Below are 16702 nucleotides of genomic sequence, written 5' to 3'. Positions count from 1 at the left end.
CAATTCTAAGTTTTAATTAGCTATAATTAAAAAAAGCTATTATATATTAACAAACTTTGACTTTGCTGTAATAATTTCTTAATTCCAAGAATTATACTTTGTTAATTCTTTGGGATATTTATGTGTGGAATGTACTATCTGACAATAGAGATTTTATTGGATCAACTCACATGCTCCACATGTGGATTCTTAACAATACTCCTTGTTTTTTATATGGAATTCTAATATTCTAGTCTTCCAGTTTGTATTTCTTACAGGTATAGATTTCTCTTAAAGTACTGCTTTCACTTTATCTACTTAATTCTGAGTTTGTGCTAACATTGTTTTTTGTTTCAACACAATATGAAACATAATGAGTGTACACTGGTCAACATTTAATTTGAAGTACAGTGATCATTTTCTAAATACTCAGAAGAATTCAACATTGTTTTCATATTGATTCCTATTTCAGTCTGCTATGAGCTGGTGAAATTCTCTGCATAATAAACAATTTTGTAAATCTTCAATGGTATTGTGTTGGTGTGTAGGTGGTCTTTCTGGATTACTGTTCTATTTGATCTTGAGAAATGTGACTTTTATAGTTGGCAGAAGTATTATTTGTATGTCATTTTGACAAATTTCAAAGTTCTGAGCAAATAACCCATGTAATACAAAGTCTTCTGCATGCTTGAAATAATATTAAAGATCAGCCACATTATAGAATTTTGTAATTTTCCAAGCTTCTTAGAAATGATGAAACCTACCTTTATATCTATAATTATTAATAAACATATGCTGTTTATTCTTGGAAATGTGACCCATTTGCCACTGTTAAATTCCTATCTTCATTTTTTCTCACTAAACTGAATGCTGTTTTTAAATTAACATAGCTGTTCTAGTGGGCTTTTATTTTGTAATTCTGATGCACTGATCATAATTTTATGAATCTCAGGTATCTGTTTTCATGATTATGAGGAGTGCAGGTGTACCTTGGCCTATGATCTGTGCTCTTGCTTGTTTGTTCATCTCAATCTTTAAATTGCTATAATTAAAATAGTCACAATTGAACATACAACTAACAAATATAATCTAAGAACTATCATTTCCCTGGTTTGTTCTAGTTTTTTTCTTATTTTCATTTGTTCTTTAGAGAAAAAAATGCTTCCCACATATTCTGCCTCCTCTACTTTTAATTTACTGTTACACATGATTATATTTCTGTTTCTATCCCATCAATAACATTATTATACTTTATAAACAGCGGATGCCTTAGATTTTGCTGTGTCCTTCCAGTAACTTAGATCTAATATCAAACAACAATATCATATTTCAGGTTTGATAATCAAGCTATACTAGAGTAGCCCAATCTCTTCCCATTTCTTGTAAATCTGATTTTATTTATGAGTACATTCTACTATCTTACATATTGCTGGCTTGATATTTTGTTTCTGTAAACTAATAGTTACTAAAATTAATTAATAGGTGAATGGCATATTCAATCTAATTTCTATCTCAGTTATACAAATTTATATTTATAACAACATGATTTTCTTCGTATCTGAAGACTGTCTTTTAACATTTCTTGCATGATAAACAGGTCCATTAGCAATAACTGCCCTTAAATTTTTATTTGTTATCATATTTCTTTTACTCTTGGAGGTAAATTTTGATATTCTTTGTGAGTTATTCTTTCCCATCAGCATGAGTGAATAATTTGCACATTGAAATAAGATGAATACATAGGTCAGTAAACTTGAAGTAATTTCCAAAATTCCTGACTCTTATATCTTGTAATTCAATACACCTATATTTACAATAATTTTATTTTTAATCCATATAAAACCCTACACAAACTAAAGAGCTTTCCCTGTTTAAACTCCTTCTTTGCTAAACAAGGAAAATATATAAAATTATAGCTAAACAAAAAAAGGTAGCATATATGTAATTATCTTTATTTAGCCATCACATTATGTGTCCCTATATCATACTGTATTCCCTAAACTGATAGTAAATAAATAGTATTTCTCAAAAAATTACATATTTAAAATATTAAATTCCATTATAGAAACTCATTTTTTCAGCCTAAATTAAGACAGTTCAGATTCTTTCCTAGAGTTTCAGCAGTTGCATTTGTGTTTATTAATTAATTAATTAATTAATTAATTAATTAATTTAGTGTGTGTGTGTGTGTGTGTGTGTGTGTGTGTGTGTGTTAATGTTATGGCATGTGTGTGGAGATGCAGAGGTAAGAGGATAAGTTGTAGGAGTTGGTTCTCTCCTTCTGCTATGTGGATGCCCAGAGTCAAACTCATAACCTCAGTGTTGTGATACACATGTCTTTCTCACTGAATCATCTCACTGACTTTAGTTTCTACATTTTTAAGAGAGGATTGTGTCATATAACCAATATATTTGCATATGAATGTCAGTAATTAATTTCAGGATATGCCTCTTTTTGTTCTAATCCCCAATATATTAAATTATTTTAGTGCTATACTCAAAATTGGCATTCTGTTCTTTATTCTTTATCTTTATCTTTATTCTTTATCTTTATTCATAAAATAAAGTTTATGAAACAATACACTATTATTTTTTTCAAAACAAAGTTTGTTTATGGTAAAGATATTTGTCTAATGGATTATGTAATTGTAAGTGTGCAAAGACATGATAAGCACACAAAATTGTTCTGGTTACTTTTCAATAAATGTATACTGATTATTAACTTAAATTTTGTGACTATGATAAAAATAAGCTCAAAATATTAATATTAATAAAATTCATGGATATCATAATTATATAGGAAGTATTTTGAAATTTAAGAGAAGAATGGTACTCTGATATAGTATTCCAATGAAAATCAGCTGCAAATGTAATTGCATTCACATATTAAATTATGTATGGTAATATCAGATACTAGAGTTCATCACTTGTGCTCATTGTGAACAATAAATACTGAATTAAAGAAGAAAAGATTTTATGCTTTAAATGAATTACAATCTATTGAAAGAGAGAGAGAGAGATTCCACAATCATTATGCCAAACAAATATATTTGATTTAAATGACAAGGGCTATAAAACTGTATATCAATCACCATTAAAATATATGCCACAGATGAACATGGTATGTATTTGGAGGATTTGCTTTATTCAAAATGAATGCTGCACAATGAAAAGTTTCTTTTTCATATCAATGGATCTTTTAATGGTAGTTATGCTTTGTTACTCACCATTCTCTGACATATGGAAGAAAACATTGCCAAGAAGAAATTTGCTAGAGTGGCCTTGAGTCTGATATTCATGTACTTTGATTTTGATACGATGAACTTGCTATAAATAGTGAGGTTTTGTTATGGTAGTGGCTAAATATTTTGAGTCATATGTAGTTCATTGCACATCTATCTGTTTTGAATTAGTGGCGTGCCTCATTTGCTGGGTCTTGTTTATAGAAATTCATTAGGTGATAGAATCTTTTAACTTCTGCTATATTATTCCTGTCACTTCTCAGAATGCTGAAGTGCCAGGAGACACAGGCCAACTTTGGTAATATGTCATACTTTATCATATAGTACCCACCAGTCACCTTTCTCATTATGTTCACAGGAATTCCAGATAGGGAGGCAAATTTGACCATAGCCTCTCAATAGTAACTTGGCAAGGGATATTATCCTGATTAACACTAAGACCTTTGAAGCTAAACTTATTTTTCAAAACACCCATAGAAACCAGAAAATCTTTACTCAGGGTACACTGGAAGGATTCTAGCCCTAAATTGCTAACATTACATAAACTTTTAATATAAATGGAACAGCACCTAATAAACTCGATAACATCTATTTTACAGTGCTGCATTCTCTTTTAGTTAGAATAAAGAAGTGCCAATCACTTGGTCATTATGTCAACTTTTTCACATAATTTTGCAGGAAGTGATGTTTTAGTTATCAAGTAATTTATTTTCTACTTGTATAAAATTAGTACATTATCCATCATTAATATATCATCCTTCCTGGACCCCACTCACATTGCTTGTAATGGTGATAGTCCATTTTTTGTATGAAACAGCTAATTTTTAAAGTATTTACCTACAAAAAACAATAAAGGCTGTATGTTTGCTTAAGTGTGTTCCTTTTCCTTTTAGCTTTTTAAAAAATGGTTCATATCTTCAAAGTAAATCTCACACATTATATTTTATAGTGTAAGAGCTAAGAAGTCTTGTTAGTGACACTTGAAGTTTTATGGTCTCCGCCACTTGCCAGTGATCATTAAGTGAATAAAGCACCCATCAGAGGAATGGAAATCAGCTCCATTCATAAATCATTTTGCACAATCTGTTACCAGAGGTGAGCTAAATGAACATTTTAGAAACATCTATAAAAATTTAAGACCGTCAGGCATAATTTTCTCAATCTCTTTACTAGTCAGCAATGATAGAATTCTTACAAGAAAAATGTTGTCAATGTCCGTTTTCATTTTTCAAAGCATGTTATTGAAACAACTTAATTCTTCTTGCTTATGAAGCAAACGTTTACTCACTTAACAGGCCAACTATATGGATTAGAAAATTCTTTGAGGCATAAATGTCATGGTGTATTTCTCTAGGTTCTTTTTCTGACCTTTATTTGTGGCTTCTTCATCTTCACTTGTAAACCACCCACCCAATCAACATACTACTTTCTAAAAAGCTAAAAGATTTATAGGTCTGAAAAGAAGCCAGGTTCCTTAGTATCTCATTGCTTTCTTGGTTTGCTTGGAAGCCTCTTCTGCAAATCCATATATTCTGTTTACTGCAGATCATGTTATGGAATCTCAAAGATAAGCTCCCTGATCTCCCTGGTAAAGATGACACCACTTTCCTCAATGTAGGATATAATAAAAAGTGCCCTTCCTGACTGGGTCCTTTAGAAGTCAGGATCCCAGGAAACAAAGAAACATTGCTGTGGAAATGTTCTGGCATTGTCTTTTTGAAATTACAAATGTAGGACATCTGCAAGATGGAATACAAATGGGATGAACTTATATAACCATAGCCAATATTGATGTGTGTGTGTGTGTGTGTGTGTGTGTGTGTGTGTGTGTGTGTGTGTGTACACAGAGAGACAGACAGATACACCTATTAGTTTGTTAACCAGTTTATATTAACTATCTAGTAAATAGCCATCATGATGGTTTGGAAAGGTACTTTTTTTTTTTTCCCATCACAGGCAATTTATTTTGTTCTATTCATTCACAGTTAATACAGAAAATACTTGGAAACATTTCCATATAATGTTTGACACAGAAATCATCAAATAGAAGTATACAATGTTGACAGGAGGCAGTACATTTACAATTCATAACCCCAAATGTATTTATAAATTAGAAATGGAAAGATCCACAAATGAAATTATGAAGGTTCACCAAAGTCATTCAATCTGTCAGTTCCTCATTCATTTTTATGTCTTAATAATATTCTATTGTATGAATAAGCCACATTTTATTTCTCTCCAGTATTTGATAGCTATTTGAGTTGTTTTAACTTTTTTACTATTAGCAACACACTGCTGTAAACTTTCATGTACATGTTTCATAGGTGCACATTTTCAGTAGTTTGAGGATATATTCCTAAGGGTAGATTTGTTGAGTAACAGAGTAACAGTGTTTTGCATTTTGACCAACCACCAAACTGTTTTGCCAAAGTGGCACACCATTTTACAATCTCACCAAATCCTTGTTTTTAAGGCTCTGATTTTTGTACAAAAGCATTCAATCATTCTGTCAGACCAAACCAGGAAAAGTAAGCTATAGTTCAGAGCTGTTCTATTCCATTTACTATGCAAAGCCATTCTTGGCGTTTGCAACTCTCAGCCCTTTTGAGTATTCTTGCAGTGTTCACTTTTTCCTCCACCACTTTTTTTTTCTTCTTTCTTTCTGGTTTATTTCTATCTATTACAAATGTATAAAAAATCCTCCATCAACACTGCTGTTAACAGCAGAACCTTGAGAAATATACCTTTGGTTTGCCTCAGAAAAGGAACACATATTGCACTGTAAAGTTTATAAAATTGGCGCAAAACATTGTGATAATGTTACAATACCAGTTTTAAGAGTTCAGTGACTAATGGGGAGCCGATGGGATACATGCAGAACTGTGAAAGCGATCTCACTTAGCCAGCTGTAAACGTAGACTGTAAATCTACATTCAGATCTTTTCTGAACTAAGACTATCATCTCAGTTTATCTGTTGAGGTCAACCAGGAAACCCTAGAATATACCTTGATTTTTGCAAAAAACAAAATAGGGGGAGGGGTTTCTTCAGCATTTCAGTCCACGAGTAACAGTATCCTAACAGGCAAAGTGTTCTCTCACTGTCAACATAGAATGAACTGCTGCTAGAGGTCAACTTGGGTTTTAATTTGCATTAGCACTTACATGCATAGTAGTCCAAGTTGTTGACCTCATGACTTTAAAAAGTAACTCTAAAAAGTAAAATGGCCCTTCTTGGAAGACTAAAGAAAGACATCCAGCCACAGTTGTAAAAAGTCTCATCAAAACAATATACCCTTTTATGAATTACGCCTCAATTAAAAAAAAAGTAGCCCCAAATAAGAAGCAGCTCTGAAAAAGAAAATATAACTTAAGATATTTGAAAAAATACTTGCAGCTTGATCTGCACTGACAATGATTGTCGAAGCCTAGAATTCAACATTTACAAATTCTCATTCACACACACAAAACACACTATTATCACACAACTTGTGTCTTGAGAGAATCTTCTGCTTTTTAAATCTTTGGTCTCCCAGTCAATCCCAAATTCAACCAACTCTAACTAAAACTTCACTCAGAATTTCACCAAGCTTTTCACCCACACATTAATGCTTGTCTTATCTTTCATCAACTGTCAAAATCTGAAGCCTGCTCAGAGATCGCCAGGCAAAAGAAAACAAATGAAATACACAGAGGTTATTTCAAAACAGAACATAACCATCATCCAAAAAAAAAAAAAAAAAAAATGTCATGATTCCCGATTGGGATCATCCCTTGTTTCCCATGTTGGACTATTTCACACTCCGGCACCAGCCAAAGGACACGAGAGCTGGCTCTGGAGCATACAGTCTCTCACACAGAAGTCCCCAGAGGAACACCAGAGACAAAATCACGCGAGGCCTCTCCCACACAGAGACTGTCCCACAAGGGCAGTGAGGGAGGACACCCACTAGTCTGTGGAGATCCCTGAAGAGAGTATGATTCTTAAAATCTGGACTTTACATAATTCACATCAGCCCTGTTCAGGTACTCACTGGAAGAAAGATGCAGCTGCTTGCCAGAACTCAGCACTCCACTCCAGATCTCTGCTGCCTTAGTCTCCGTCGCAGATTTCCGAGTTCTGGTAGTTACCTGGACCACTGAGGCATTGCCACAAGACTTCTCTTTTGAAACATCCTTTTTCTCTAGATATTAGGATAGCTTCACCAGCTTGTTTCTTAGGTCCATTTGCTTGGAAAGCCTTTTCCCAGCCCTTTACTCGGAGGTAGTGTCTATCTTTGAAGTTAAGGTGTATTTCTTGTATGCAGCAGATGGATGGGTTCTGTTTTCTTATCCATTCTGTTAGCCTATGTCTTTTTATAGGTGAGTTGAGACTATTGATATTGATGGATATTAATGACCAGTGATTGTTAATTCCTGTTATTTTTTGTGGTTGTGTTGTGTTGTCCTTCTGTGGTGTATGTTGGTGTGGGATTATCTATTGCTTGATTTTTCATGGATGTGTTTAGCTTCTTTGGGTTGAATTTTCCCTTCTAGTGCTTTCTGTAGGGCTGGGTTTGTAGACAGGTATTGATTAAATCTGGTTTTATCCTGGAATATTTTTTTTACTCCGCCTATGGTGATTAAGAGTTTTGCTGGGTATAATAGTCTGGGTTGGCATCCGTGGTCTCTTAGTGTCTGCATGAGATTTGTCCATGATCTTCTAGCTTTCATAGTCTCTATTGAGTAGTCTGGTGTTATTCTGATGGGTTTACCTTTATATGTTACTTGGTCTTTTTCCTTTGCGGCTCTTAATATTTTTTCTTTGTTCTGTGTGTTTAGTGTTTTAATTATTATGTGGCGAGGGGACTGTTTTTTTGGATCCAGCCTATTCGGTGTTCTGTAAGCTTCTTGTATCTTCATAGGTATTTCTTTCTTTAGGTTAGGAAAGTTTTCTTCTATGATTTTGTTGAATATATTTTCTGTGCCTTTGAGTTGGTATTCTTCTCCTTCTTCTATCCCTATTATTCTTAGGTTTGGTCTTTTCATGGTGTCCCAAATTTCCTGGACGTTTTGTGTTACGACTTTTTTGTCTTTAGTGTTTTCTTTGACTGACGAATCTATTTTCTCTATCGTGTCTTCAGTATCAGAGATTCTCTGTTCCATCTCTTGCAATCGGTTGGTTATGCTTGTTTCTGTAGTTCTTGTTCGTTTTGTCAGAATTCCTATTTCCAGCATTCCCTCAGCATGTGTTTTCTTTATTGTCTCAAATTCATTTTTCAGATCTTGGAATGTTTCTTTCATCTGTTTAATTGCTTTTTCTTGGCTTGATTTGATTTCTTCCCATTTTTTATTCGTCTTTTCTTCCATTTCTTTAAGGGAGTTTTTTATTTCCTCTTTAATGGAGTTTTTCATTTCCTCTTTAAGGGAAGTTTTTATTTCCTCTTTAAGAGAGTTTTTCATTTCCTCTTTAAGGAAAGTTTTTATTTCCTCTTTAAGGTAGTTTTTCATTTCCTCTTTAAGGAAAGTTTTTATTTCCTCATTGAGGGAATGTTTTATTTCTTCTTTAAGGGCCTCTATCATCTTCTTAATGTCATTTTTAGGGTTGATTTCTTCTGTTTCTTCTGTCATGGTATGTTTAGGTCTTGCAGGTGTAGAATCACTAGGTTCTGATGTTGCCATATAGGTCTTTATGTTATTGCCTGTATTTTTGCGCTGGCGTCGACTCATCTTTTCCTCTGTGCGGTGCAGGTAGTGTCTGTGTCTGAGAGTGCCTCTCTTGTTCTAATTTTTAGTCTTGGTTTAGTAGGGGTTCTTGGTTAAATTGGTGCTATTAGGCTGTTTCTTCAGGGACAGCTGATTTCAGTCGGTGAATTATATACTTATGATTCTGGTGATCTGGTTTAGTGGCTGGGTAGCGCCTTCTTCTGTGTTCCCAGGTCACGTTTTGTTCATTTGTCAACTCCTCAGCTGATCTTGTTTCTTCAGACTTCCAACTGTAGGCATCTGAATCCTCTCCCAGATGGGTTTCAGCTGAGCAGGGTAGTCTCACCAACACCTCCAAGTTGTTGGGTTTCACAGGATCAGCAGTTGGGCCCTGGGTTGTCCCCAGACAGAGTGCCCAGACTCGCCCTGGTTCCGACCCACGGAGATAGCCTCTTCCCCAGGTGTTGGGGCCAGGGGCGTCCCCGCTCCAAGCTGCGTCTGCCCCTCTCCGTCCCCGGGCCTGTCCACTCCTGCGGCCCGCTGCCACAGGCCCACCTGCATCCACTTGTCTCCACCGCCGGGCCCGTATGTCCCCGTCAGCTGCCGCTGGGTCTGTCTGCCTCTGCAGGCCGCCAACGGGCCTGTATGTCTCTGCCGGCTGCCACCGCGGGCCTACCTACCTCTGCTTGTCACTGCTGCCGGGCCCATCCACCTCTGCGGACCGCCACCAGGCCTGTATGTCTCCTCCAGCTGCCACCGGGCCTGTATGTCTCTGCCGGTTGCCGCTGGGCCTGTATGTCCCTGTCGGCTGCTGCCACTGGGCCCGTCTACCTCCACAGGTTGCCGACCTGCGTCTGCCTGTCTCTGCCGCGTGGCCCGTTCACCTCTGTGGGCTGCCGCCAGGCCTGAATGTCTCTGTCGGCCGCCACCTCCGGGCCTGTCCACCTCCGTGCCTGTCCACCTCTGTCTGCTTATCTCTGCCACAGGGCCTGTCCACCTCTGTGGGCCGCCGCTGGGCCTGAATGTCTCCGTCAGCTACCTCCGGGCCTGAATGTCCCCTTCGGCTGCCGCTGGGCCCGTCCACCTCCACGGGCCGCCACCACAGGCCTACCTGCGTCTGCTTGTCTCCGCCATCTTCTAAATCGGAAAGGTACTTTTTATTGCTGCTAAGGTTCTAACCTCTTCCATTAGGATGTCATTGATTATTTCAGTCTATGGAATTCAAAGCCTATCTATCTCTTACTCCAACAAAATATGTTCTTTAAACTATGTTTAAAGCAATAAAAACTTCAGTAAAGTGGTATGGGAAGATAATTCAGTAGGTCTTGTGCTGCCAATTCACATGGGGACATGATCTTAGATTCTCAGTACACATGGCAGCTTACATCTATAATCCATTATTGGGGATGTGTGAGTTGTGGAAATGGGTTATTTTCCATAGCACAATGTCTAGACAGTCTAGCAATGTGTGAATGCTAGGCCCAGGGAGAGAATTTATGTCAAGAAATAAGTTGGAGAGTAATAAAGTCAACAGACATCACATCAACTTCTGAACTTCACACACATGTAAATACCCATGCAATACATATATTTGTAGGGTCACATATGTCTATATGCATACAAACCCACATGTGCACACAGAAAACTACACATTCATACATAACACACACACACACACACACACACACACTTATAATATAAATTCAAGCTATATTGATTCAAATTTCATGCAAGTTTTGATAAGGAAGAAAGTTTGAAAAGTTTCATTAACTGCTTTTCTATTTTTGCTTTAGAAAACTTTGTGGTAGTTATTCTCCATAGGTATCATTCTAACTTGTCTTACATTACCATCTACTAGTAAGGGAATAAAGAATAACAAATTTATTTGCAATGTGATTCTCTTCTTTTTTCAGGAAAATTTTTGGCATAATAATAAATCCCTTCACAGGATTTAGATATGCTTAAACAGAGTTTGGAAAGACCTTAGAGTGATCATTGGCACTCTGGATTTCATTAATTAGAGTTAATTACTTTCAGAATATGGAGAAGTGTTTTGCAAGACACATTCAGTTCTTTGATTTTTGTTGTCATAGATTTCCTTTTAGAGGAAGTCAAAGTCCTATTATTTTTGTTACTTTAGACTTTTCTGTTAAAAAACAAAAACAAAAAACTTCAGAGACTTCCTACTTGAGTTTCTTCTAAAGACACAGCACCTTGGAAGCTAGTACAATTGTTCACAGATGACTTGCTTTAATTTTCAGAAGGGACAGAGTCTCACCAAATAAACAAAAACATTTTAAAGCCTCTTGTTATCTCACTTTCCTTCTTCGATGGATCCCCAGAGCTTTTCTGTCCAGCAGCCTTCAGAAGGAAAGATGGGACATTCTATCACCACTTCCTGGAGAGCAGAAATCACAAGTGCAGTTAGATCCTTCCCAATTAAAACTCCAAATTATGCTAGTGAGGTGTTAGCTTCAGTGCTGTGCTCTGTGCTGTCAGGCCCATGAAAATCTCATCACGAACAGCCTGCAGAGAGGCAATGACCTTGGGTATCATTGAAGATGTAAATGCTTTTTAAGGTGTTTAGAAAGAAAGTGATGAAATGCTTCTCCAAATAGAGCTGAAACCCATAAATTGTTATTTTACTTCAGTCTCCCCTTGATTTTCTTTTACAATTGGAGCAGAGGACTCAGTGAGAAATGAAAAATGTGACTATGATTAATGGCTAACCAAATAAATAAATAAATAATAAATAAATAAATGCATGTATACAAATCTAAGCATGGAATGCCTCCTTTCATGGGAACTGTTTCCATTTCATTTTTGAAAGTAAAATGTCTTTCACAAATGGACAAAATACTTTGTAACTTAGGGAATTACTTACCTGTTGGGCTGCATTATGTTTTTGGATTACATTACTGGTGTAAGAAATAGTCAGAATTCTTCTGCTTGTCATTGAAAATAAGAGTTTTCTTGTTATGCACCTGAAGAGACTGCCCAGTGTGTAAAAGGCTGTTTGTGCAAGTGTGAGGACCAGATTTCATATCCTTATATCCTATATAAATCCCAGGCACTCGTGGCAATAGTTTGTTTTCCTTCTGGGTTGATGGCATTTCCAGGCATGGTAGTTGACTAGATTTATAGTAGCAGGCACAAATTCCCTCATATTAAGTGGACCTTATGCCAATTATGTAGCTGTTGTTTTCTCCCTGCAATAAAAGTGTCAATATTGTACTATTGGTGATATCTTGTTAGGCCAGTTGTTATTATGGTCCATAGGCTTCATAGCTTAGTAGAACTACTGATTGTTCCTCTTTCTTGGCAGTTTATATAGTGGCATCCAATACTATGCACATCAGTCTTCTGGAAAGGAGGATTCCAGTATAGTTCTGGTCTGACTCCTACAAGTCCTGTCTTTGAAATGTGTGGTCATAGGTTCTTGCCTTTAAGTTCTGGATGGCAACCAATGACAATGGCAAAGAATGACCCATACTGTTTTGGAAGACTCTTGTATCCCCCTGAGCAATGAGTAGAGGAAAGTTTGACATGTATCACATTTTAGTTTCTGTTAGTTAATGCATGATGACCATGGTATTTTGTTAGATAGTGTATAGTTCTTTCAGAGTACACCATGTCAAATTAGTTTTGATATCTTTTGTGTTTAAGTTATATACCTTAACAACAGTGAAATTTTCCTTATTTTATAAGTACTAAATATCTTTCAGTAACCAACCTGTATAATCCCTTCCTTGCATTTCTGCAGATTATGGTGTAATCACCAGTAAACTCATTTACTACACATTCTTACACTTTTAATGTATTCATCTTATATGGGCATCAAATTGAATGAAGCCATATAAATCCTTTATGGTTGTATCTTCCCAGAAGGCTTACTATATAATCACATATACAATAAATATATTTTTGTATATGTAAATATTTAAAGATGATGATAAGACTTGTGGTCTCCATATCCAATTGTGTATGTGTCCATGCATCCTCATTTATAAATATACTACCAAAGTTATAAATGGACAAAATAAACATGTATGAGTATTTTAACCTACATAACTTCACTTCATTAAACCTTGGAAAATCTGCTATCACAATTCAGAATAAAATTCCACAGTTCAGAAAACATGCAATATTAAATTTGAATCTTCACATCTGCGTTTTAGAAAGTTGTGTTTGTATAACCAGGAAGATATTCTTCATTTTCTTCCACAAATACCTTAAATGGTATTTCTGAATATCACCACAAGTAAAAATATTCCCTTTTCACATAGAAAAATATGTATTTAACTGTTTCCTTAATAATCTCATGAGTATATATTATGGTCAACAAATGTTCAACTCAGTTTCTACTGATCGACAATTGCTCCAAGTGTAAGGATCAGCCCTCTCGTCAATATATTACTGGTTGTATTTTTTAGTATATTTCTATTTTGTCCTTTCTTTTTAAAAATTATTTTTATAATATGAGACTTTCATATTGCACACACACACACACACACACACACACACACACACACACACAATTTTCTGATAAAATCCATCCCTCAGCTCCTTCCTTACAAATCTTCCAAAAGTCTCTAACACATCTGCCTCTCAACACCATGTACATTTTTTTTTCAAATGTGAATATCATGCACACACAATGTGTTTTGATCACATCAAACCCACTACCTCCTAATGTGAGAAATCCATGGGAGTCTGCTTAAGGAGTATTAGGGAAATTTGTTAGGAATAGTTGAGGAAATATACTCACGAATACAAAGCCGAGTAGACAGCTGAAGTCCTCCTCTGAACTGACCAGGAGTGAATCCACACGGAAGTTTGATCCCACCAGGGATCAAGAAGCATCTAGAAAGGGCTCCTGACTCTTCTTCCTTTCAATGGCAAGAAGCAGTACCTCCTTCAGGGTGTTATAGCCCAAGGTCATGGGCAGAGCAAATATCACTACAACCTCCTCTACAGTTCTACACCTATCCACTCACCACTTTTCCTCCTATTATATTTGTTCTCTTCTTTATTCTTAAACACATGAGATCTACTCAGTGATACTTCTTTCTCTGTAAATTGGTTTAAGACCATCTACTGGAATACAAGTAGCCTGTCAGGGAAGATGTACCTGATGAAAACCGACTCTTCCTCTCCTGCTAGCCACCAATTGTCAAGATTCTCCCCTAGGTTGCAACTCACTCTAATGATCGCCTTTGTATTAAGTATCTAAATTATTTATATATTTCAGACAAGCTTGAAAATGTGTTGGTAGTTTTTGAAAATCACTTTTTTATACATCACTAAACATCTATGTTTATATCCATCTATATTGTTACATACACATAAATAAACTGGTATACATATTTATGTAAAATAGTGACTAAGGAAGTGAAAACTAATACACTCTCAGGTAAAAAAATAACCTTTTCACAAATCTTACTTCTTTATTTTATCATTTTTATATAATATATTTTGATCACATTCTTTTGTTTCTCCCAATTCCTTCTAGTTACTACTTGCTCTGTACCCACCCAACTTCACATTTTCTCTCTTTCAAAAACAAACAGCAAGCAAAAAATACAACATCAAATCAAAACAACAGCAAAATAGCCTCAAAAAATTTAAAGTCTGCTCATATATTTTAATGAAATTGTGGCTTATCCATTTACACATGAATAGATAAAATATGTTTCACAGGTGCATTAAACATTCAGTTTTCATACAGGAGGACTACAGCTATAATTCAGTATTAGAATGGCTGACATCCTACAATATCTCACTATAAGATACATGATGCTATATATTAATAATTCTACTGTATGTAATCTCCCCTATTTCCTAGGAGATTGAGTCAAGAAAAATCCCAAGTTCAAAACCAGAAGAAACAATATATTGAGAGAGAAAGAGACAGAGATGGGAGGAAAGAAGAAGGAGACAAAGAAGATGATGATGATTCTTGCCATTTGCTAAGCTCTTTCTGAAAATGTAATGCTGAATGAAATAATCATCAGAGACAGAGTATTTCATGATTTAACTACAACTATCCACTGTAGATGTAACCAACCGTCTTATTAAAATAAGAAACACAGAACCAATGTAAAAGAGAAAGCTGAGAGGTCAGAGCGCAGAGCTAAAATCTTACCTCCTGCAGTGCTCCTTGCTTCCCAGAGAGAGAGCTACTTCCTGTGTGTCTGTCTTTAAATAGTCTTTCTGTTTTGCCTTCTCATTGGTTGTAAACCCAAACACATGACTGCCTCATCACTGCCTGTAAGTACCGCCCTCCAGGTTTTAAAGGCATATGTCTCCAATGCTGGCTATATCCCTGAACACACAGAAATCTACCTTGCTCTACTAACCACCACGCTCTTGCTATGGCTCTAATAGTTCTGACCCCAGGGCAACTTTATTTATTAACATACAATGAAAATCACATTTCAGTACAAATAAAATACCACCATAATCCACAGTAGTCAAACCCATAAAAACAGAGAGTATATACATATGTACAGAGGCTAAGAGGCTAAAGGGTAGGAGGTTGCTATTGTTCAATGAGTGTAAACGTTTTGGTAGATGAGCAAGTTCTATACATGTCTTGCACAGCATGTCTCCATTATTTACAATGTAGTCATTTGATAACTTATAGGTAAGTAAGTTTCACACTAAGTGTTTCTACTACTTAAAAAGAATATGAAGAATGTTTGAGTCATTTCTGTTCCTGTAATTATTTTAATGGAAACATGGATGTTTATATATGTCCAAATATATCTAATGATTCATATTAAAGCAGGCAGGTTATTGCATATACTTCAATACACCTTTTTCAAAGTAAAGGCAAGAATAGCAAGAGCATATGTGAGTAAACACCCATATATATATATATATATATATATATATATATATATATATATATATACACATACACACATGTACAGAAGCACAACACAAAACCATCACACACTTTCTGGCTCTGTCCATGCATACATCATACCAATGATATAGATTTAGCATTAAAACTGTCAAAATATTCTTATTGTCTTTGACTACTTCTGTTCTTGACAAGCTTTTATATTATAAGCTATCTCTGTAGTTTGACTTCTGATCAAATTGTTGTTTAAAATAAACCACAAACCTTAAATACAAAAAAAATCTGCTATTAATATTTTTGTCAATTTGAGAAAAGATTAGATCTGGATATATTGACACGTGCCTCCTATCTCAGCACATAGGAACTGAGACAAGATACAATGTCTCAAAGCTAAGTCCTGTGTAACACACAGGAAAAAATGGCAGCCCGCTGAACAATAAGCAAATGCTGACAAAACAGCACACATTTCTATGATTTAATGTGAGAGCACATTCCCCAGTATGTAGTGAGGCTAGAAATGTGTGAGGATTTTCTATAAACACAGCAGGTTCTATTTATAATTAGTGTTATTTACTAGTACTCTGCAAATATGCTGGTGTAGATGAATATAAAATGTTTCAACTGTGTGCTAAGTTACTGTTATGAGTTGACAAATTCTTTAGGGTGTTATGACAAAATGGTCTAACACAAACTCCAGTATTTTAAATGTATTATCATTTTGGATTTCAGTAAGTAAAACAAGACCAACAATTTGTTTTATTGGTTTTTCAAGACAAGGTTTCTCTGTGTAGCTCTAGTTGTCCTGGGACTCACACTGTAGACTAAGCTGTGGTGATATATTGTGTACCCCAATAAAGCTTACCTGGGGAACAGAAGACAGAGCCAGCTACAAATTAGACATAGAGGCCAGGCAGTAGTGGCACACACCTT

The 16702-nt window shown here is 35.6% G+C and overlaps 1 long non-coding RNA gene across 1 annotated transcript; it reads left to right on the top strand.

Annotated features, from left to right (window-relative positions):
- The first annotated feature begins 4188 nt into the window (after window positions 1-4188).
- Window positions 4189-14928, top strand: LOC143272728 (uncharacterized). The gene is made up of 2 exons (XR_013050337.1): window positions 4189-4316; window positions 14750-14928. It is a non-coding gene; the product is annotated as an uncharacterized LOC143272728 (long non-coding RNA).
- The last annotated feature ends 1774 nt before the right edge of the window (window positions 14929-16702 follow it).

Source organism: Peromyscus maniculatus, chromosome 4 (genome assembly GCF_049852395.1).
Source record: "Peromyscus maniculatus bairdii isolate BWxNUB_F1_BW_parent chromosome 4, HU_Pman_BW_mat_3.1, whole genome shotgun sequence".
Taxonomy (NCBI): domain Eukaryota; kingdom Metazoa; phylum Chordata; class Mammalia; order Rodentia; family Cricetidae; genus Peromyscus; species Peromyscus maniculatus.
Note: the sequence above shows the minus strand (reverse complement) of the source record. Positions and strands in the feature narration are given on the sequence as shown.